General features: G+C 43.3%; 1 protein-coding gene and 1 non-coding gene across 17 annotated transcripts in view; both read left to right on the top strand.

Moving 5' to 3' along the window:
* The window catches only part of LOC121000834 (zinc finger protein 383-like), a 1,218,895-nt gene that overhangs the window by 792,340 nt on the left and 402,684 nt on the right, over positions 1-23,871 (top strand). The window lies entirely within an intron of this gene.
* On the top strand, positions 6,653-6,738 carry LOC121002998. The gene has a single exon (XR_005779395.1). It is a non-coding gene; the product is annotated as a small nucleolar RNA SNORD71 (small nucleolar RNA).

The following is a 23,871-nucleotide window of genomic DNA, read 5'->3' as shown; positions in this document are numbered from 1 at the left end:
TTTACAGCAAGGCTAACCAGTCAGGAGCTCCTCTCCAAACAAGGTGAGCTACAGAAGAGAGGTCGGCTGAGCAAGAGATCAGCTACTGTATAATACATAGCAACTGCCCCAAACATACTAGTAGACAGGAGAAGAGGAAGCAGTAGGAATGTTCCCGCTGATCCTAGCCCATTACACCAAGGTGGTAACGATTCCCTCAGGTCTGCGCTGTGACTCTCCAGGACTTGCTCAGTAATATCAGGGTGACAGGTCTCTTCCATGAATCTCCGGGACGTGTCCTGGTGTCCCTCTGTGCAGCATTTCACAGGCCTCATGTCACACTTTGGACTGCAATGGATTCTGGTGTCCAAATTACGAATGTGCAAGGTGTGTATATGTGTTGTCCATACAGGCCGCGGGTACCTTCCGTAATCTTCTAAAAAATGGAGGATTGGGCTGCCATGCCACTTCATAGGATTTCGGCTCCCACCTCCACTGCAGGTTCCTCTTTTTCCTGACACCTCAGTGCAATGACTCCTTCTATTTGAATGTTCAAAAAAGGAGTAAACGTCCAGTGGCTTATACTACACCTAAGTATGGAGCGGGTGCAGACACCTTAAGATAAACCCACTGTCAAAGAAGGAAAATGTAATGGTAAAGAAATAGGCCGGCGCTCTCTATCTGGCTCTGTATGGATTAATCGCAGAACCATGTGGTATATATGAAAAACATTTTATTAAAATATCACACTAACAATATATACTGTCAGTGCACATGAAAATTAAAACTAAAATGTAATAAAGCGCATAGCATTCCACTTACAGGTAAGTATACATCTGGACGTCCACAATCGTCCTAATGTTCTGATTATGGAAGTATACGTGTTAGTAGGTTAACCTACTTGGTTCTGTGATTGATCCATACAGAGCCAGATGGAGAGCGCCAGCCGATTTCTTTACCATTACATTTGAATGTTCAGTTGGCTGTAAGGGCTGTTTCACACGAGCGGATGCCGTGCGTGACATCCGCTCCGTGAATGACAGCCAAGACCCAATGCAGACTGCAGAAGCACGGAGCAGTAACATGATTGATAATGCTCCGTGCCTCTCTGTGATCTCTTTACTACGAAATCACAGTGAGATAAAGTTGTCATCGTGATTTTGTAATAAAAAGATCACAGAGAGGCACGGAGCATTATCAATCATGTTACTGCTCCGTGCTGCTTCTGTCTGCATCGGGTCTTGGCTGTCATTCAAGGAGTGGATGTCACGCACGGCATCCGCTCGTGTGAAACAGCCCTAATAGTATGGGGGTTAGTCATAGATCTCAGCCATGGAAGAGGAAGGTTATATCTTCTAACATTGTATTACTGGGACCACTGGCTGTTTCTACTGGGTCACAGAACAGCAGTATTCCCACTGCTATGTCAGTACCGTACCTTGAATTTGATCTTTGTCCTCCTGGCCATTTACTGCTGCTCTGCACCCCCCACCCCAAGACGACGGTGTCCCAAGTCACTTGGCGATGTTGTCTGTCCACTACACAAAATTCTGCTGCCAACAAGATGCCATTAAACCTCTCAGTAAAATCCTGTACTACCCCCAGCAGCTGTGGCCTAATAGTTCTCTCCGGGTTCTTCCCTCTACCTCTCAGTGCTCTGCTAGTATAGGCCATTACTCGCTCACTGCCATCTTGAATTTGGGTCAGGATTGCCCCCAGCCTCTCCAAGCTTCCCTCAGTATACAGGGTAAAAGGCTCGGTGTGGTCCACATAGACCAAAACGCGGGAGAGACCATCAATCTCTTCATCGGTGGGAAGGCCTGATCTGCCTTAGCTCCTTGACATGAATTCAGGTAACACTTCACATAACAAGGAGAGAAACTGCGTCTTATAGACTGACTTGGCCGTGATTGTCACTTAGGATCCAGTAATAACTAGATAGGACAGCGCTACTTTCTTAACCCTTTCAGCCCTGGGTAATTTTTTGTCTTTCATTTCCATTTTTTACTCCCGGCTTTCTCTGAGTTATTATGACTTAAAGTGCAGTTCCACCACAGTGCAATGGGTTTTATTTTTACTGCGTTCCCTACACGGTAAAACTGAATAATGGAAGCACTCACTAGTATTCGCTTTATAAGATGCACTGACATTTCCCCCCACACACACACTTTTGGGGAAAAAAGTACGTCTTACATGTGGGGTCCTTGATGTGGGGTCTGTAGAAAAGGTCACTAACTGAACAACCCCTTTAATTGTTTGACCACCTGATATCCCACAGTGCTGATCAGAAGGCTGGAGTTGTCACCTGTTCTTCCCTTTGTGAACCCATTCAGCAGGACTGGACTTTCAGGGCAGAGTCTAACAGCATTTCCACAGTCTAATAAAAGCAGGTTACCAACCCTAAATACTGGTTGCCTCTGGCCAGTCCTATATACTATAGAGATTCCGGATAAGTAAGCAATCGCCCCCACTCTGCTCAGCTTCCCAGCTGTCCGTGACAACCTGCCACAATTTCCGACTACCATTCTGCTCCTACTTAAGACTCCAGCTCTGCCCCCCACCCATCCTCTAATGGTCCCCTTGCTGACTCCTTAGGGAGCACATTAGCGGGGGCATAGTCTGTATAGAGAATGCACCAGGGAAGCCGGGACGGTCTTGTGGAGGGCACTGGTGACTGGTTTTACAGATCTCCCAGTGCCCCCTTATTAGTGACTCTGCCACAATTATTTACTTATAATTCCTGATCCTCACATGCAGTTTTGGAGCTCTTGTTAAAGAACGGAGGGGTCGTTTCACTGAGTATGATTAACTCTAACAAGCAGTAAGCCTGGTTTAATAGGGTTGATCCTGCTGCCAGATGCTCTGTAGAGGGAACCTATCACTTATGTGCTGGCAGTCAATACTTTAAGATTACAGATAGTCCAAACCTCACAGCACATGCCAGCACTAGGAGGGAGATGAGTCCGATGAGGCTCACTACCCCCACCGTCCGCCTCCTCCCGACATTCACTGGCAGGATTCTTTCCAGTTGTGCATAGGAAAACCAGTCAGTCTTGGTCCGGAGGCAGGGGAGGGTAGAGGAGTGCACACTGTGGGGTTCGACTTCTCAGTACTGACTGCCAGCACAGATGTGACAGACCGCTGAAATCACCGGGCCTGTGACTACACTATGCTGCCCCCCAGTGAGGGCCACGACCTACAGGTGACAGGTTCCCTTTAAGGCAGATTATTTTATACAAAGAATTTTAATAGAGAATAGTAATCCAGCCTTACTCTGACTCCATAGCCATGGCTTCCTCATACATCACCGCACTGTTCCTCTCCACTCCCCTGCACTAAAGTGCATTTTTATATGTTAAAAAATATAAGTATTATTTAAAAAATGTATATTATTAAAAATAATTTTACTAAATTTTGTTCTTGTCAGATGACTGTATTGGGAGCTCGGAGGGACAATTGATATCTACAGATTATAATGCAGATGATCCGGGTGTCACATCAGATACGTATAAAGATTGTGCCATTATCCCAGATGTACCATCCACCCTTCACAGCAAAACTCTGTCATCTGACCCTTTAAAACAAATCCGATCTTCTGATTCATCACAGACAGTTAACCAGAATGCAATCCACAAAAGGGGTGAGGGAGCCCTAAGAGCTCAGAAAGGGAAGAAGTCATATCCATGTTCAGAATGTGGGAAATGTATTACTCACAAATCAGACCTTAAGAGGCATCAGAGAGTTCACACGGGAGAGAAGCCGTATTCATGTTCAGAATGTGGGAAATGTTTTACTCAGAAATCAGAACTTAAGAAGCATCAGCGAGTTCACACGGGAGAGAAGCCGTATCTATGTTCAGAATGTGGGAAATGTTTTGCTCATAAATCAAATCTTCAGAAACATCAGACAGTTCACACAAAGGAGAAGCCGTATTCATGTTCAGAATGTGGGAAATGTTTTACTCATAAATCAAATCTTCAGAAACATCAGACAGTTCACACAAAGGAGAAGCCGTATTCATGTTCAGAATGTGGGAAATGTTTTACTAAGAAATCATATCTTAAGAGTCATCAGAGAATTCACACAGGAGAGAAGCCGTATTCATGTTTAGAATGTGGGAAATGTTTTACTCATAAATCAAATCTTCCGAAACATCAGAAAGTTCACACAAAGGAGAAGCCGTATTCATGTTCAGAATGTGGGAAATGTTTTACTCAGAAATCAAATCTTGAGACTCATCAGAGAGTTCACACAAAGGAGAAGCTGTATTCATGTTAAGGATGTGACTGATATTTCGTTAGAAAATCAGATCTTCAACATCAAAGATGTCACATGGGAAAAAAATCTGTAGTCGTGTTAAGAATGTTAAACTCAGAAATATATTGTTGGGCATTAAAAAATTCCCACAGGAAAAGCCACTTTCATGCAGGGAAATATTTTACTCACAAATTAAGTTTTGAGAGAGATCAAGAATACACACAGGGGAGAAGCCGTATTCCTGTCCAGAATGTGGGAAATGGTGGGCTCTGAAACCCAATCTTCACCATGAAAGTCATCATACAGGGGAGAGGCCATAATTATGTACGTCCTGTGGGAAATGTTTTACTTACCAATAGGATTGTGTTAAACATCAGAGAAAAGCAGTTTTAACCCCTTCATAACACTTGCCATACATGTACGGCAGGTTTTGGGTATTTAACGACTTCTGCCTTAAAGATAAAATGATTGAAAACTGAATAAAAAACATCAAAAAGTCACATATACCATAAAATGTTATCAATAGAAATTGTAGCTCGCACTGCAAATAAAGAACCTTCACACAGCCCTGTGGAAAAAAATTTGGGAGTATTAAAACCTAGCACAATAATATAAACCTGTGATCGCTGTAATCTTACTAAACCTTAGAAAAAAGGTCACTGCGCAGTGAACGCTGTAAAAACAGAATCCATAGAACAGTGGCGCAACTGCATTTTAAATTATTTCTACCCTATCAGTAATTTTTTCCAGCTTCCCAATAAACCATGTGGAATAATAAATGGAAACAATAGAAAGTTTGTCCCACAAAAAACAGCCCTGCTACGGCCTTGCAACTGGAAAAATAGAAAAGGTATGGCATTTGGATGGAGGGGAAGAAAAATAAAAGTGCAAAAAACGGAAAATGGTTGCAGTGGGAAGGGGTTATAAATTTAAAGGAAATGCGGCGGGTGTGGAGCTCCCTTTATAGGATGTTTTCTGCTTAGAGATGAGAGAATTTGTTTAGCATTTCCCAAAAATTCATCTTCAAAATCTCTTAAAATGATGTCCTCAATCTGAGGGTCTGAAGACAGCATGTTTTACAGGACAATCTAAAGTAACTACTGTGATTAAGAACAATGACACTCCTATGCAAGTGATGGTCATGAGGACTCCACCCTCAACATCTGCCGCTGCCACAACTACAATTGCGACTCCTATTTTAGACTTGGCTTCACCAAAATACCGTTGTACCTGCTGTGGACAGAAGGCTGTGTAGAATCTGACTAATTGCATTTATTGCGGGACTCCATTGTAAAACCAAAGGACTAATCATTAACTGGTTGACCTGAGTTCTCATAGTATGCTTCCCTAATATGAATTCTACTGGTTGTATAGGTTTAATTAGGCAAGATAGTTAGTGGGGATGGTTTAAAAAGTAGGATCTTCTGGATGGATGCTGGTCATTCCACAATTTGCAAGATTAAGGTTCTCTTCCTCCAGAAGGGAGGTAGGGTGATCTATACAGCCTGCAAAATAATGATAAAAAGAGGGGAGTAATGTGAGAGTAATGGGGTCAATGTCAACCTTTTATTCATATAATACATATAACATGAATGATTATGTCATACATATATTTATATATTCGTGAATTCCAAAATGCGTCGGAGGTATTGTGATCCAAGCAGGCATCCGTCCAAGGTGTGACGTCACACGGAACTTTCGTTTTTCAAAGCTATCAGCGTAGTTTCCCTTGCGCGTGCGCGCGTCACCGGCCGGGACCGTGCGCGCTGGTAGAGGAAACAGAATATCGAGGAAACAGAAGATCTCTTCCACTCATTGAACTATCGGATTCCTCTGAGTCTTCATTGACTGCTGCGCCCTAGAGACTCTCGGCACAGAACATTTGAAGTAAGATATATAGTTACACGATCGTATGTGCCACAGTCTCCGGGCATAAACTTTTCAGGTACTAGGATTCATATACTTAACCCCTTCACGACCGCAATCCGTATATATACGTGATAGCTGCACATGCCCCGTGCAGCTACCACGTGTATAGACGTCATGGCAGCTCTTTAATCCAAGTGCTACAAAGCGCTTGGATTAAAGCTTCTGCCCCTGCCCTGGTGCTGTCACGGACAGCATACAGTTCAGTAATGCCGGCAAGGGACCAATCAGAGTGGCCCCTTGCCGGCAATTGATCCGATTGGTTAGTCTGTGCAGACTAACCAATCGGATTGTGGCAGTGAAAAAATGCCGGTTTCTGCCCCTTATGAAGTCCCCCCGCTCCCATCCACATTCCTGCAGCCTGCCCAGTGCCCTAATGCGGTCCACCTCCTGCCCCCATTTGCGCTGCCCCTCAATGCTGGCCGTACACCCCCCAACCCCCCCGGCCCCCTTTTCAAGGCTGCCCCCATGCTGTGCAGTCCCCCTGCTGTGTGTGATGGCGGCGGCTCCATTCCTGAGCCGCCGCCATCAGCAGAGAGTGTCAGCTCTATGCTGACACTCTGCTGTAACCCCATAGATGCAGCGGCATCCGTGGGGTTAATAAAGGGAGGGGGTTCCCTCTCTCCACCATCGGGGCTGCCGCGCTACGATGGCAGCGCCCGATGGTTACCATGGCAACCGGACACTTTGCAAAAGCATCCGCTGTTGCCACCTACAGGGCATCTGATTGTATTATGCTTTGCAATGCAAGAGATCTTCAAGATCCAAGAGGGACTTGATAAAAAAAAAAGTGAAAATAATAAAAGTAAAAATAAATAAAAATTTTAAATAAAAAAATAATAATTGCCTTTTCCTATTAAAAAACCACACATATTAGGTATCACCGTGTCTGTAACGACCGTCTCTATAAATATATCACATGATAGACCCCGTCTGATAAACGCCATAAAAAAATATTTAAAAAACTGTAAAAAAAAAGCCATTTTTGTCACCTTACATCACAAAAAGTGCAACAGCAAGCGATCAAAAAGGCTTATGACCCCCAAAATAGTACCAATAAAACCGTCACCTCATCCCGCAAAAATGATACCCTATTTAAGACAATCACCCAAAAAATAAAAAAGCTATGGCTCTCAGACTATGGAGACACTAAAACATAAATTTTTGAGTTTCAGAAATGCTATTATTGTGTAAAACCTAAATAAATAAGAAAAAGTATACATATTAGGTATTGCCACATCCGTAACAATCTGCTCTATAAAACTGTCACATGACCTAACCCCTCAGATAAACGCTGTAAAAATAAATAAATAAAAACTGTTCCAAAACAACAAAATTTTTTTGGTCACCTTGCCCCATAAAGTGTAATAATAAATGGTCAAAAAATCCTATGTACCCAAAAATGGTACCAATAAAAACCTCAACTCTTTCTGCAAAAAACGAGCCCCTGCACAAGACGATCGGCAGAAAAATAAAAAACATATGGCGTTCAGAAAATGGACACACAAAAACATAATTTATTTTTCAAAATTGCTTTATTATGTAAAACTGAAACAAACAAACAAAGAAAGTAAACATATTTGATATCATTGCGTCCGTAACAACCTGCTCTATAAAAATAGCACATGATCTACCCTGTCAGATGAATCTTGTAAAAAAAAAAAAAAACTGTGCCAAAACAGCCATTTTTCAGTTACCTTGCCTCACAAAAAACTTAATATAGAGCAATTAAAAATCATATGTACCCCAAAATAGTACCAAAAAACCTGGCACCTTATCCTCTAGTTTCTAAAATAGGGTCACTTTTTGGGAGTTTCTACTGTAAGGGTGCATTAGGGGGGCTTTAAATGAGACATGGCATCTTAAACCAGTTTAGCAAAATCTGCCTTCCAAAAACCATACGGCGTTCCTTTCCTTCTGAGCCCTTACATCAGTTTATGACCACATGTGGGGTGTTTCTGTGAACTGCAAAATCAGGGTAATACATGTTGAGTTTTGTTTGGCTTTTAACCCTCAATGTGTTAAAGAAAAAAATGTAATAAAATGGAAAATCTGCCAAAAAAGTGAAATTTTGAAATTTCATCTCCATTTTCCTTTAATTCTTGTGGAACACCTAAAGGGTTAACAAAGTTTGTAAAATCAGTTTTGAGTAACTTGAGGGGTGTAGTTTCTACAATGGGGTCATTTATGGGGGGTTTCCACTATGTAAGCCCCACAAAGTGACTTCAAACCTGAACTGGTCCTTAAAAAGTGGGTTTTGGAAATTTTCTTAAAAATGTTAGATTTGCTTCTAAACTTCTAAGCCTTCTAACGTCCTAAAAAAATAAAATGACATTTCCAAAATGATGCCAACATAAAGTATACATATGGTAAATGTTAAGTAATAAATATTTTATTATTATTATATTAATATATTAACTCAAATTTATGACTATCATGAAGTACAATATGTCACGAGAAAACAATCTCAGAATGGCTTATATAAATAAGTGTTCCAAAGCAATTACCACATAAAGTGACGCATGTCAGATTTGTAAATTTTGACCTAGACACTGGGGCATGAATGACCCTTGGTCCTGAAAGGGTTAACATACAGGTCCTATAGTGGTAAGGTCTATAATTAGGTAAGGTCAGCCAGGTCGTCTGGTTTCCTACGCAAGAGAGACCACCCCAGTGTTACTCTGTATCCAGTGCGGTCCTTCTACACACGGACAAAATCCTATCTGGGCAGAGCTTTGCTAATTCACCCAGTAGTACTTATTAACCCTTTCCGTCCAACTATACAGAGGCAATCAGTGGTGTTCCTCCTTTGTGGCCAGCGCGGTTTCAGGTCTTTTATACCATTTATATATACGTTTTATATGCTTGGAGAGTGTTTTGGTAATTAACCCTCTCTGAACCAGCAACGGCTCAACCATACAAAGATTTTCACCATCTTCTACCTCTTTTTTTCCCCCTTTTGGCAGCGCGGGTATCCATTACTATTTTACCCATATATCTATTTGATGGGTTGTCCATCCTCCACAGGTCTTAGAGGGCAAAACGCCTAATCACGCTACGAAAGTTCCTAGCCAGTCGGCACTGGGATGAGGGGGGGGGGGTGGAGAGAAGGGACAACCGGTCCGTATTCTCAGAGAAAAGCATATAAAAAAAATCCCAGCCCAGGATCCACACAGCCGGGGCAGACCTTGGAGTTTGCGTAGGACCCTAAGCACAAACGGAAGCTGGGAAGTGTTGGGGGCATACACATTACAGAGTACGATGGGGCGACCCTGATAAATCCCTTCTAGAATGACGTAGCGGCCAGCGGGGTTTATGTGGGAGGAGGATACCGAAATGGGACAGGAGGCTGACAACAATATGGCAACATCTGCCTTTCGACGGCTATGATTAGCTAAGAAGGCGTGCAGATAGTAGTGCTTGGCAAAGCCAAAGGATCCTGTCTGGTCGAAGTGGGTCTCCTGAAGAAACTCCACATCTGCCTATAGGTTGCGGAGCTCCTGGAGCACCAAACGCCTCTTAGGATTAGAGCCAAGCCCCTTGACGTTCAAGGTGACACACCTACCCATTGAGGTGGAGTGAGTAGCAGAGTGTCTTACCAGCTATGAAGGTAGCAGAAGCGCAGGTGTCCACTCCAGGGGGGGGAGCCTCTTCCAGACTGCTCTCTGTTGGGTAATAGAGAATGGGAGCAAGAGAGAGACACAGAGAAGGGTGAGGATGTGAAACGATAGGGAGTAGCGGAAGACACGAAGACCACAAGACTTCACAAAAAACAAACCGTAAACTATATCTGTAGAATAAACAGACAAAAAAAAAGTCTGAGAGGGGACTGACCCCGCCGGACATATAGCCGGCAAGGCAGACTCACTGAGCCCCACTGTCTGGGGACCAAACCAGTCATGCCTGAGAGGGGGGGGGAGGGGAGAGAACCTGAGCAAAACCAATTGTAACCAACAGGCGGCGACTAAACCACCACCATCATATCTTTTTAGGCCTTGAGTGGGCAAAAAACAGCAAAGTCCCCAAAAAGAGAACGTCCGGTCACACACCGACGGGTCCATCAGCGATGGGGAGTGGATCCTCCGGGTGCAGGGAAACACAGTCTAGGTGAGAGGGACGCTCCTCCAGGGTCAGTAGACGTCTCTTGTGACCTCCCGTCGTCTGCCAAGCAAGTGGGGTGAGCAGGGATGTCGCGGCAAAATCCCAGTCAGAGAGGTCAGGTACTGGCAAGTCCAGCGCGAAACAGAATGGGACGAGGTCAGTGTAGGAGCGTAAGGCCACAGTGCGGCCATTTATCCGAGCGTTCAGGAAAAAGGGGAACCCCCAACGGTATGGGATCTGATGGTCCCATACCGTTGGGGGGTTCCAAACAAACAAAACTCAATATCACCCTAATTCTGCAGTTTACAGAAACACCCCACATGTGGTGGTAAACTGATGTATGGACACACGGCAGGGTGCAGAAGGGAAGGAGCACCATATGGTTTTTGGAACGCAGATTCTGTTACACTTTTTTTTTTGTGTAACAGAATCTGTGTGTGGAATCTGCTGCGTAAATAAAAGAGTCAAGCCCTGCTCCGGACAGCGGAGACACGGAGCAGTAACATGATTGATAATGCTCTGTGCCTCTCTGTGATCTTTTTACTACAAAATCACGATGACAAATTTATCTCACTGTGATTTTGTTGTAGTAAAAAGGTCAAAGAGAGGCACGGAGCGTTATCAATCATGTTACTGCTCCGTGTCTCCGCTGTCCGGAACGGGGCTTGACTCTCTTTCACGCAGCAGATTACTCACTCAGGATCCGCTCGTGTGAAAAAGCCCTAAAGTTGCTGCAGATCACCATGTCATCCAGCAGAGATACTTGTACGTGTGGACATCACAATCCTCCTTTCTGGTCAGGGGATCGCTGTCTGTGAGTGCTGCGCTTCATCTCCATTAACGAGCAGGGTTGGAATTGTTATTTCTCCATAATCACGTACTGTATCGGGCTGTGTAAATACAGCATTTTATGGTCAGTGACTTTTCCTTATATCTTATCTGAGAACAATGCCTCTCCTGTTATCAGAGCCTTTGCTGTTACCTTCTCCCCTAAAAAGGATTTATGATAGAAATCTGCTTTTCTCTCTGTTGTAAACACAATAGACATTGCGGTCAGATGACAGATCGCAGGTCTATAGAGGGGATGGGGTGAGGGAGTCATACTCTGATTTGATCAGGGAGAAGAGTGGAAGATATAGTGAAGTGCAGAGAGATAACTGGTGATACATGCCATGATTAGGACAATGGTATTAAACATGGCAAATAATAGCATATTTTAGGACAGGGATCAGCAACCTTCGGCCCTCCAGCTGTTCTGAAACCACAACTCCCAAAATCCTCCTTTCACTTCTGTGGGAGTTTCAAGAACAGCCAAGTAAGCTTGCATGCTGGGAGTTGTAGTTTCACAGCAGCTGTGGTGTCGAATGTTGCTGATTCTTGTTCTAGAAAGTTACCGTATTTTTCGCCCCATAAGACGCACTTTTTCCCTCCCAAAAGTGGGGGAAAAGTGCCCCTGTGTCTTATGGGGCGAATGCTGGCAATTTACATCGCAGTCTGCAATGCTGCAGCATCGCAGACTGCGATGTATTAGTGAGGAGGGGCTGTAGTAGGCGGGGAGAGCGGCGGGCAGTGCAGGAAGTGTACTCTGGCCCGCCGCTCAGTATGTACTGTATTATACCTAGTGTTAATCATAATATCTAAAAAGCACTCCCCCTGCTCCCCATCTGTACCGTACTTACCGGTACATGTCACACTCCGTCTCCTGTAGTAAGCGCTAGCAGGCAGGCGGCCGTAACTCACTGAGGTCACGTGCCTGCTCCGCCTACTTTATGAAGGAAGCAGGTGGAGCAGGCACGTGACCTCAGTGAGTTACGGCCGCCTGCCTGCTAGCGTTTACTACAGGAGACGGAGTGTGACATGTAGCGGTAAGTACGGTACAGATGGGGAGCAGGGAGAGCGCAGTTTAGATATTATGATTAACACTAGGTATAATACAGTACATACTGAGCGGCGGGCCAGAGTACACTTCCTGCACTGCCCGCCGCTCTCCCCGCCTACTACAGCCCCTCCTTAGGGATCTATGGATGGGATAATGATGGGAAGGGGGGGGTCTGTGGATGGCATTATGATGGGGGGATCTGTGGATGTCATTATGATGTTGGGGGGGATCTGTGGATGGCATTATGATGGGGGGATCTGTGGATGGGACTGTTATGGGGGGGATCTGTGGATGACACATATAGCAGTGTCATCCACAGACCCACTACCCCATAACAGTGACATCCACAGATCCCCCCACCATCATAATGCCATCCACAGATCCCCCCCACCATCATAATGCCATCCACAGATTCCCCCACCATCATAATGCCATCCACAGATTCCCCCACCATCATAATGCCATCCACAGATTCCCCCACCATCATAATGCCATCCACAGATCCCCCCACCATCATAATGCCATCCACAGATCCCCCCCACCATCATAATGCCATCCACAGATCCCCCCCCACCATCATAATGCCATCCACAGATTCCTGAAAAGCGCCAAAGAAAGAAATACCACACTGCAGTCGCACATCCAAAAATAGAGCATAATTTTATTCAAACAGACAATTAAACAAATTTAAAAACATGGATGGACAAGGCAAACCCCAAACATGGGAGAATAATTAAAGTGCCATAGTGCATAAATGATAATATCAAATGACAAGAAAATGTTGGAAAAAAAATCCTAGGAAATATACTTATCATGAAGCACAGTAGTAACACATAGAATAGCACAAACCCATCAGGGAGGGGAGCCCAGCAATCTAACGCGTATCGCTAGTACAAGTGCTGGCTTCCTCAGAGATCCATGTTAATACAAGTCACTGTTAAAACCTTTATAGTTCTAGTAATTAAGACATAATCGTATAAACCTGTGGTAGAGACTAATGAAGTAGCGGTGGTCTATAGAAGGGGGAAGGAGGAGGGCGGTAGCAAGGTATATGGGTTACCTGGGTCCTCCCCGGTGCATGGTCACACGCAGCTCAAATGCCGGAACAAGTCGGCGTGTTGGAAAGAACACTGCGCATGCGCAAGATGGTGACCAAACCAGAACTCGATGCCGTGATGCGTTCCAAAGACCGGAAACGCAGCCCGGCATCGACGTCACAGCCGGCCTCCCATCTGCGTAAAGGCAGTCACAGGATCGCAAATAGGCAGCGCAATAGGCGCAATGCGGTACCTGCGACAATTTATGACTTAAATATATACCTTATATGGTTAGATCAGTGCGATATTCAAAGAATATAAATAAATAAATACATAAAGTATATATAAGAGGGACGGGTCAGAAAATCTTGCACAGTGTGTTTGGGAATAATTATCATTATAATATGCATTAACACAATTATGCAACTAATATAGCTATATGCCCACAAAAAATAGTAAATAAATAATAAATCAGTGAATACATGGGGATAGTATACATGCAACATCGATACTCCAAAATCGCGCCACAATTGTTTGAACATAATATAAGCAAATCCCTCAAGTCATGATTAATGCCACAAAGGTAATAAAGTAAATACATACTATAAAAAAAGTATAATAACAAAATTGTGCATCTAATAAAAATATGATCCCACAAAAAATATATAAATAATAAATTGGTGATTACATACAGATAATAGTATTATGCAATATCAATGTTGTAGATTCCGGAATCACAGCACAATCATTTTAACATAATATGGACCAGTCCCTCAAGCCATAATTAAGTACCTCAAAAATAAAGCAATAGATCAATGAATAAATAAATAAAAAACAACAAATTCATTAAGTATCAAAAAATATATCCAAAGAGGTTATATATACAAAAACATCACATGACCACAACCCCTGTCTCCCTAAGTATATAAATACTATCCTTTTGTCGTATACATATATTTCCTCGGTGTGCCCCTCATTGTGTAGTTTTGCCATCCACAGATTCCCCCACCATCATAATGCCATCCACAGATTCCCCCACCATCATAATGCCATCCACAGATTCCCCCACCATCATAATGCCATCCACAGATTCCCCCACCATCATAATGCCATCCACAGATTCCCCCACCATCATAATGCCATCCACAGATCCCCCACCCAATAACAGTGCATCATCCACAGATCCCCCATAATAGTGTCATGCACAGACCGCCGTTAGTTCAAACCCACCAAAAGCACACATTTTGGTCAAAAATATATTTTTTCTTATTTTCCTCCTCAAAAACCTAGGTGCGTCTTATGGGCTGGTGCGTCTTATAGGGTTAAAAATACGGTATCTGATTACTAACGTAGAGTTTAAATGTACAGTCGTGTCCAAAAGTTTTGAGAATGACAAAAATATTAGTTTTCACAAAGTTTGCTGCTAAACTGCTTTTAGATCTTTGTTTCAGTTGTTTCTGTGATGTAGTGAAATATAATTACACGCACTTCATACGTTTCAAAGGCTTTTATCGACAATTACATGACATTTATGCAAAGAGTCAGTATTTGCAGTGTTGGCCCTTCTTTTTCAGGACCTCTGCAATTCGACTGGGCATGCTCTCAATCAACTTCTGGGCCAATTCCTGACTGATAGCAACCCATTCTTTCATCATCACTTCTTGGAGTTTGTCAGAATTAGTGGGTTTTTGTTTGTCCACCCGCCTCTTGAGGATTGACCACAAGTTCTCAATGGGATTAAGATCTGGGGAGTTTCCAGGCCATGGACCCAAAATGTCAACGTTTTGGTCCCCGAGCCACTTAGCTATCACTTTTGCCTTATGGCACGGTGCTCCATCGTGCTGGAAAATGCATTGTTCTTCACCAAACTGTTGTTGGATTGTTGGAAGAAGTTGCTGTTAGAGGGTGTTTTGGTACCATTCTTTATTCATGGCTGTGTTTTTGGGCAAAATTGTGAGTGAGCCCACTCCCTTGGATGAAAAGCAACCCCACACATGAATGGTCTCAGGATGCTTTACTGTTGGCATGACACAGGACTGATGGTAGCGCTCACCTTTTCTTCTCCGGACAAGCCTTTTTCCAGATGCCCCAAACAATCGGAAAGAGGCTTCATCGGACAATATGGCTTTGCCCCAGTCCTCAGCAGTCCATTCACCATACTTTCTGCAGAAGATCAATCTGTCCCTGATGTTTTTTTTGGAGAGAAGTGGCTTCTTTGCTGGCCTTCTTGACACCAGGCCATCTTCCAAAAGTCTTCGCCTCACTGTGCGTGCAGATGCGCTCACACCTGTCTGCTGCCATTCCTGAGCAAGCTCTGCACTGGTGGCACTCCGATCCAGCAGCTGAATCCTCTTTAGGAGACGATCCTGGCGCTTGCTGGACTTTCTTGGACGCCCTGAAGCCTTCTTAACAAGAATTGAACCTCTTTCCTTGAAGTTCTTGATGATCCTATAAATTGTTGATTGAGGTGCAATCTTAGTAGCCACAATATCCTTGCCTGTGAAGCCATTTTTGTGCAACGCAATGATGGCTGCACGCGTTTCTTTGCAGGTCACCATGGTTAACAATGGAAGAACAATGATTTCAAGCATCATCCTCCTTTTAACATGTCAAGTCTGCCATTTTAACCCAATCAGCCTGACAAAATGATCTCCAGCCTTGTGCTCGTCAACATTCTCACCTGAGTTAACAAGACGATTACTGAAATGATCTCAGCAGGTCCTTTAATGACAGCAATGAAATGCAGTGGAAAGGTTTTTTTGGGATTAAGTTAATTTTCATGGCAAAGAAGGACTATGCAATTCATCTGATCACTCTTCATAACATTCTGGAGTATATGCAAATTGCTATTATAAAAACTTAAGCAGCAACTTTTCCAATTTCCAATATTTATGTAATTCTCAAAACTTTTGGCCACGACTGTACATGTGAGAATATGTTAGGAGTGCAAAGTAAGTTGTGTTGGTGGCATTTTGCATACAAATCTTACATAAGATTTTTACAGACAGGTTGCAAAAGCCACATAAATCCCTCGATATGTCAACCCATCAGCATCTGAGTGGTGATCAGAAGCGTAAAAAGAAGAGGGAAGAGCAACTGAAGAGTAAAAAAATGGCTAAAATTAGTAGCTACTTTTCTGCTTCGAAATGTATGGGTAAAAGCTCTAGTGCCCCTACTGACATAGCACCAGCTGCAGAGAAGACAACTATAGAACTTGCTAATGTGAATGTCGCAGGAGCCCAGGTAGAGGAAGGTGCCCAGTCCAGCACATCTTCTGCCCATACTGACATAGCACCAGCTGCAGAGAAGACAACTATAGAACCCGCTAATGTGAATGTCGCAGGAGCCCAGGTAGAGGAAGGTGTCCAGTCCAGCACATCTTCTGCCCATACTGACATAGCATCAGCTGCAGAGAAGACAACTTTAGAACCTGCTGATGTGAATGTCGCAGGAGCCCAGGTAGAGGAGGGTGTCCAGTCCAGCACATCTTCTGCCCATATTGATATAGCATCAACTGCAGAAAAGACAACTATAGAACCCGCTGATTTGAATGTCGCAGGAGCCCAGGTAGAGGAGGGTGTCCAGTCCAGCACATCTTCTGCCCATACTGATATAGCATCAGCTGCAGAGAAGACAACTATAGAACCCGCTGATGTGAATGTCGCAGGAGCCCAGGTAGAGGAGGGTGTCCAGTCCAGCACATCTTCTGCCCATACTGACATAGCACCAGCTGCAGAGAAGACAACTTTAGAACCCGCTGATGTGAATGTCGCAGGAGCCCAGGTAGAGGAGGGTGTCCAGTCCAGCACATCTTCTGCCCATACTGACATAGCACCAGCTGCAGAGAAGACAACTTTAGAACCCGCTGATGTGAATGTCGCAGGAGCCCAGGTAGAGGAGGGTGTCCAGTCCAGCACATCTTCTGCCCATACTAACATAGCACCAGCTGCAGAGAAGACAACTTTAGGACCCGCTGATGTGAATGTCGCAGGAGCCCAGGTAGAGGAGGGTGTCCAGTCCAGCACATCTTCTGCCCATACTGACATAGCACCAGCTGCAGAGAAGACAACTTTAGAACCCGCTGACGTGAATGTCGCAGGAGCCCAGGTCGAAGAGGGTGCCCAGTCCAGCCTGTCTTCTTTTGAAGAATGTAATGTAATAGAAGAAGCTGGAGACATTGAATGTGCTAGTGATATCACCTTAGTACAAGACCCTACCGAAGATCAGCCAGTTCATACCGTTATTACCAGCGACGCTGCAAGCTCTTCTGCCAGCAACATTTTAGATGCAGCTGTTTCTGAGAAGTATGTCACTGATGGGGCTAATTATCCTGTGACTATTTCTGACCCTAATATCAAGAGTTTCATTATCTCACATGGCCCTTGCAGACCTCCCGGTCCTTTTCCTAGAGATAACGACAGTGACAGAAGAAGTTTTTCTGTCAAATATTATAACCGGATTACTCAAACAGGACTTAAACTACCTGTCACATGGTTATGTTATTCCCCGAAGCTCAATGCTGGGTATTGTGAGCCAAGCTGGTTGTTTGGCGATCGGAAAAAGCAGGGTTTTGAACCAGCGTGGGCCAAGGGTATTAGTAAGTGGAAAAACTTAACTAGAAAAATTCTAACTCATGAGAGCTCCAATTCCCACATTGAAACCTGTATGGTATATGACAGCGGAGATAAAAGGGCACTGTTGATGAGGAACACGAACGCCAAATAATTCAGCAACAAAAACTTTTGGAGGCAAGTTCTACAAAGAATTGTAAACGTGACATTAACCACGTCAATGGCCAATCTACCGTTCCGTGGGCATCGAGAGCAGTTAGGTGAGCTTAATAATGGGAATTCTCTGTGCATAGTTCAACTTTTAGCAGAGTACAATCCCATTCTAAAAGAACTAATTCAAATGCCACAAAGGACAATAAAATATCTCAGCCCCATAATCCAAAATGAGATAATCCAAATTCTATCTCAACAAGTACAAAAGGAAATAGTGTCAGACATTCAACAGGCACAATTCTACTCTGTCATCGTGGACACTACACAAGACATCGCAAAAGTTGATCAACTAAGGCAGGTTTTCCGGTATGTTTCTGTTGCTAGAGATGAGAACACCAGAGCAACCAGTGTCAAAATTCATGAAGTTTTTTTGGGATTTCATGCTGTGAAAGATCAGAGTGCCGCAGGCATAGAAAATGATATCATAGCCTGCATAGAGAGCAAAGGTCTAACATTACACAAGTGTCGTGGCCAGGGGTACGATGGGGCAGCAACAATGAGTGGCATATACTTAGGAGTACAGGCCCGAATTTTAGATAAAGAACCAAATGCTCTTTATGTGCACTGTGCAGCGCACAACCTCAATCTTGTATTGCAAGATGCAATGGCAAACATCAAAAAAATTGCACATTTCTATGATGTAGTGCAGATCATATATACATTTTTTGCAGACAGTATTAAACGGAGGGATGTACTTTGCTCATTCACAACGGACTCCAGCGTGACATTGAAGAAGCTGTGCCCTACTCGCTGGTCCTCACACTGTGAATCCTTGCTTGCCTTACGTTTCTGTTTTCTGGATATGATGCAAGCACTGTCAAAAATCATTCTAACTTCAACAAAAAATAAAGAAAGAGAAGAGGCAGCACTGATAAAAACAAACAAAACTGGAGACATAGGAGTTCATATTTTTAGTAGTTGTCCAGACAAAAATTCTGGAAAATGTTAACGTAGTTTTGAAAGTTCTGCAAGCAAAAAACATGGATTTGTCTAAAACATCCACTTTAATCAGAAATGTTGCAGACACCCTGGCCCAATTCCGGAATCAGTTTCAGGAAGCAAAACAAACTGCGGCATCACTTGCACAACAGTGGGGCATTTCACCTGAATTTCAAAAGAAACGCATCCCCAAAGTCAAGCGCTATTTTGATGAATTGGCAGTAGACAATGCAGAAAATCATTTTAAAGTATAACTGTTATATTTTATTTTTTTCCATATTTTGATAAAGGTTAGTATCATCTTAGTGGCCATCCTTAAATTTTATATTTAATTTTTCCTAAACCAATAAAATCATTCAATTTGTCCCCCATAGCGCCTATTTTCACCTTACCCTAAAACTGGGTTGCTAGGAGAGGTCCGTCTATCTGCTGGAGGACGGTAGACGCACGTTTCTTGTCAGATGACTGTACTGGGAGCTCGGAGGGACAATCGATATCTACACATTTTAATTCAGATGATCCGGGTGTCTAATCAGATACGTATGAAGATTGTGCCATTATCCCAGATGTACCATCCACCCTTCACAGCAAAATTCTGTCATCTGATCCTTTAAAACAAATCCGATCTTCAGATTCATCACAGACCATTAACCAGAATGCAAGCCACAAAAGGGGTGAGGGAGCCCTAAGAGCTCAGAAAGGGAAGAAGTCATATCCATGTTCAGAATGTGGGAAATGTTTTACTCGCAAATCAGAACTTGAGAGGCATCAGAGAGTTCACACGGGAGAGAAGCCGTATTCATGTTCAGAATGTGGGAAATGTTTTACTCGCAAATCAGAACTTGAGAGGCATCAGAGAGTTCACACGGGAGAGAAGCCGTATTCATGTTCAGAATGTGGGAAATGTTTTACTCGCAAATCAGAACTTGAGAGGCATCACAGAGTTCACACGGGAGAGAAGCTGTATTCATGTTCAGAATGTGGGAAATGTTTTACTCAGAAATCACATTTTATAAACCATCAGAGAATTCACACAGGGGAAAAGCCGTATCTATGTTCAGACTGTGGGCATTGTTTTACTCACAAATCCGAACTTGAGAGGCATCATATAGTTCACACGGAAGAAAAGCCGTATTCATGTTCAGAGTGTGGGAAAGGTTTTACTCAGAAATCAGAACTTGAGAGGCATCAGAGAGTTCACACGGGAGAGAAGCCATATTCATGTTCAGAATGTGAGAAATGTTTTACAAGAAAATCGTTTCTTCTTTCACATCAAAGACTTCACACAGGTGAGAAGCTGTATTCATGTTCGGAATGTGGAAAATGTTTTACTAAGAAATCATCTCTTGAGAGCCATCAGAGAAGTCACACAGGGGTGAAGCCATATTCATGTTCGGAATGTGGAAAATGTTTTACTCATAAATTATCTCTTGAGACCCATCACAGAATTCACACAGGGGAGCTGTATTCATGTTTAGAATGTGGTAAATGTTTTACTAAGAAATCATCCCTTGAGAGCCATCAGAGAAGTCACACAGGGCTGAAGCCATATTCATGTTTGGAATGTGAGAAATGTTTTACTCAGAAATCATCTCTTGAGACCCATCAGAGAATTCACACAGGGGAGCTGTATTCATGTTCAGAATGTGAAGAGTGTTTTGCTAGAAAATCCGCTCTTATTTTACATCAAAGATGTCACACAGGGGAGAAGCCATATTCATGTTCAGAATGTGGGAAATGTTTTACTCATAAATCAAATCTTCAGAAACATCAGACAGTTCACACAAAGGAGAAGCTGTATTCATGTTAAGGATGTGATTGATATTTTGTTTGAAAATCAGATCTTCAACATCAAAGATGTCACATGGGAAATAAAAGCTGTAGTCGTGTTAAGAATGTTTAACTCAAAATTATTTTGTTGGGCATTAAAAAATTCCCACAGGAAAAGCCACTTTCATGCAGGGAAATATTTTACTCATAAATTAAGTTTTGAGAGAGATCAAGAATGCACACAGGGGAGAAGCCGTATTCCTGTTCAGAATGTGGGAAATGGTGGGCTCTGAAACCCAATCTTCACCATTAAAAAGTCATCATACAGGGGAGAAGCCATAATTATGTACGGACGGTGGGAAATGTTTTACTTACCAATCGGATTGTGTTAAACATCAGACAATGCAGTTTTAACCCCTTCATGACACTTGCCATACATGTACGGCAGGTTTGGGGTATTTAACGACTTCTGCCTTAAAGATAAAGTGATTGAAAACTGAATAAAAAACATCAAAAAGTCACATATACCATAAAATGTTATCAATAGAAATTGTAGCTCGCACCGCAAATAAAGAACCTTCACACAGCCCTGTAGACATTTTTTTGGAGTATTAAAACCTAGCACAATAATGTAAATCTGTGATTGCTGTAATCTTACTAAACCATAGAATAAAGGTCACTGCACAGTGAACGCTGTAAAAACAGAATCCATTGAACAATGGCGCAACTGCATTTTAAATTATTTCTACCCTATAAGTAATTTTTTCCAGCTTCCCAATAAACCATGTGGAATAATAAATGGAAACAATAGAAAGTTTGTCCCACAATAAACAGCCCTGCTACAGCTTTGCGACTGGAGAAATAGAAAAGGTATGGCATTTGGATGGAGGGGAAGAAAAATAAAAGTGCAAAAAACAGAAAATGGTTGCAGTGGAAAGGGGTTATAAATTAAATGAAATGTGGCGGGTGTGGAGCTCCCTTATAGTATGCTTTCTGCTTAGAGATGAGAGAATTTGTTTAGCATTTCCCAAAAATTCATCTTCCAAATCTCTTAAAATGGTGTCCTCAATCTGAGGGTCTGAATCGTTAATTTCTAATGATAATTTGTTTTCCCTTATTCCTAACAGTGGCACAGATGGGGTATTCTGCCCCCGTGAACTGGTTAGGATAGGTGGAAATTTTATTGACAAGAGAAAGTAATTAAGCAATTAACAGGACCCTCCCACTCTAATAAAGAGGGGAATCAACCCCTAGTCCCTTTGTGTAATTACAAGCAGAAAAAAAGGCAACACTAAAGCAACTAAGGGGGGGGGATATTTGTATGCCACTGTTAGGACTAAGGGAAAACTTATCGTTAGAAATTAACGATTCCCTTACTTCCTAACCAGTGGCACAGATGGGGATTAGCAAGTAGAAACCCCCATGGGAGGGCTCTCATGCGTGGCGAAAGATAATACTGTCCGGCCAAATGAGGAATAGCTATCTATCCTAGAATCCACTCTATAGTGTGAGATAAAAGTGGAGTGAGAACTCCAAGAAGCTGACTTACAGATTACATCCAGCGGAATCGAGCTTCTTTCTGCAAAGGAAGTAGCCTCCGCTCGAGTAGAGTGGGGCTTCACAAACTCAGGTAGCTCCGAACTTTGAGACACATAAGACTCCCGAAGTACCTCTTTGATCCATCGACTGATGGAGGGTTTAGAGGCTTTCCTACCCTTGTGGGTACCGGAAAAAAAGATAAGGAGGTTTTCATCCTTCCTAAATACCTTGGACCACTCCAGGTAAATCCGGAGACATCTCGAATTGTCGAGGGTATGGAGTCCCCTTTTCCTCTGAGGAGGGGAGAGGATCCAAAACTGGAAGAGAAATCACCTGGTTAATGTTGCTGAATAAAGGCACCTTTGGAATAAAGGTCGGTAAAAACTTGAGCAGCACCCGGTCTTGCAGGAACTTGGTGTATGGCTCAAAAGCAGAAAAATCTTGGAGTTTTGCAGAAGTGATGGCTAATAAAAAGGTAATTTTCCAGGTTAGAAACCTGAGCGCCACCTCCTCTAAGGGCTCAAAGGGGGGAGATAACCCCTTGAGCACGACCGTTAAATCCCATAACGGGATAGGTTTAATTATCATAGGCTTTAACCTTGAAGCTCCCCTAAGGAACCTCTTGAGAAATGGACCTGTTGAGACAGGCCGAGATCGCAGACGCTTGCACTCTGAGGGTCGAAGGTGACAACCCTTTATCCAGACCATCCTGCAGGAACTGTAGGATGGTACGTATGGACACATCAGTGGATGACATTTGACGACTGGAACACCAAGTTGAGAAGATCTTCCAAATTCTTGAAAAAGATCTGTTGGTAGCCTCAGATCTGGAGTTCTCTAGGGTTCTCAAGACAGACCCCGATAGCCCTTCTATTCTTGGAAGGGACTGATCAACCTCCAGGCTGTCAGGTTGAACATTTGAAGATTCGAGGAGGTCTGAGTGTCCCCCGACACCAGTACTCTCTCTCGGTGTGAAGTCTCCAAAATTGCCCCCGACTCATTTGAATGAGTTGCGTAAACCAAGCTTTTTTCGGCCAGTATGGAATCATGGTGATGACTGATGCTTGGTCCTGCCTAATTTTCATCAATACCCCCGGAATCAAGGAAATTGGAGGGAAGATGTAGGCCAGCCCGAACCTCCATGGGATTGACAGTGCATCTATTGCCATCGGGTTGTCCTCCCTGTAAAGGGAGCAATACCTCTCCACCTTGGTATTGAACCTCGTTGCCATGAGATCGATCTCTGGCATTCCCCACATGAGCGTTATCTCCTTGAAGATGTCTGGATGGAGAGACCACTCCCCGGTTGGAAGACCTCGGCTCAGGCGATCTGCTATCATATTGTGAACTCCACGAATGTGGATGGCTGATAAGTGGGTGAGGTTCAATTCTGCCCAATCCAATATCACATCTCTCTCAGGAGACTTTGTGACTTCGTGCCTCCCTCCTTGTTGATGTACATTACAGCAGTCATGCTGTCTGACTGTACTCTCACCGCTTTGCCTTGAATGCAGTGAGCGAAATTAAAAAGGGCTAGCTTGAGCACCCTGATTTCTAGGAGATTTGATGATAACTTCTCCTGAGGTGTCTAGATTCCTTGGACTGTCTTGTCTAGAAGATGTGATCCCCAGCCTACTAGGGATGCATCTGTGGTAATTAT

Source organism: Bufo bufo, chromosome 5 (genome assembly GCF_905171765.1).
Source record: "Bufo bufo chromosome 5, aBufBuf1.1, whole genome shotgun sequence".
NCBI classification, from domain to species: domain Eukaryota; kingdom Metazoa; phylum Chordata; class Amphibia; order Anura; family Bufonidae; genus Bufo; species Bufo bufo.
The sequence above is the reverse complement of the archived record's forward strand: the minus strand, read 5'-3'. Positions and strand labels throughout refer to the sequence as shown.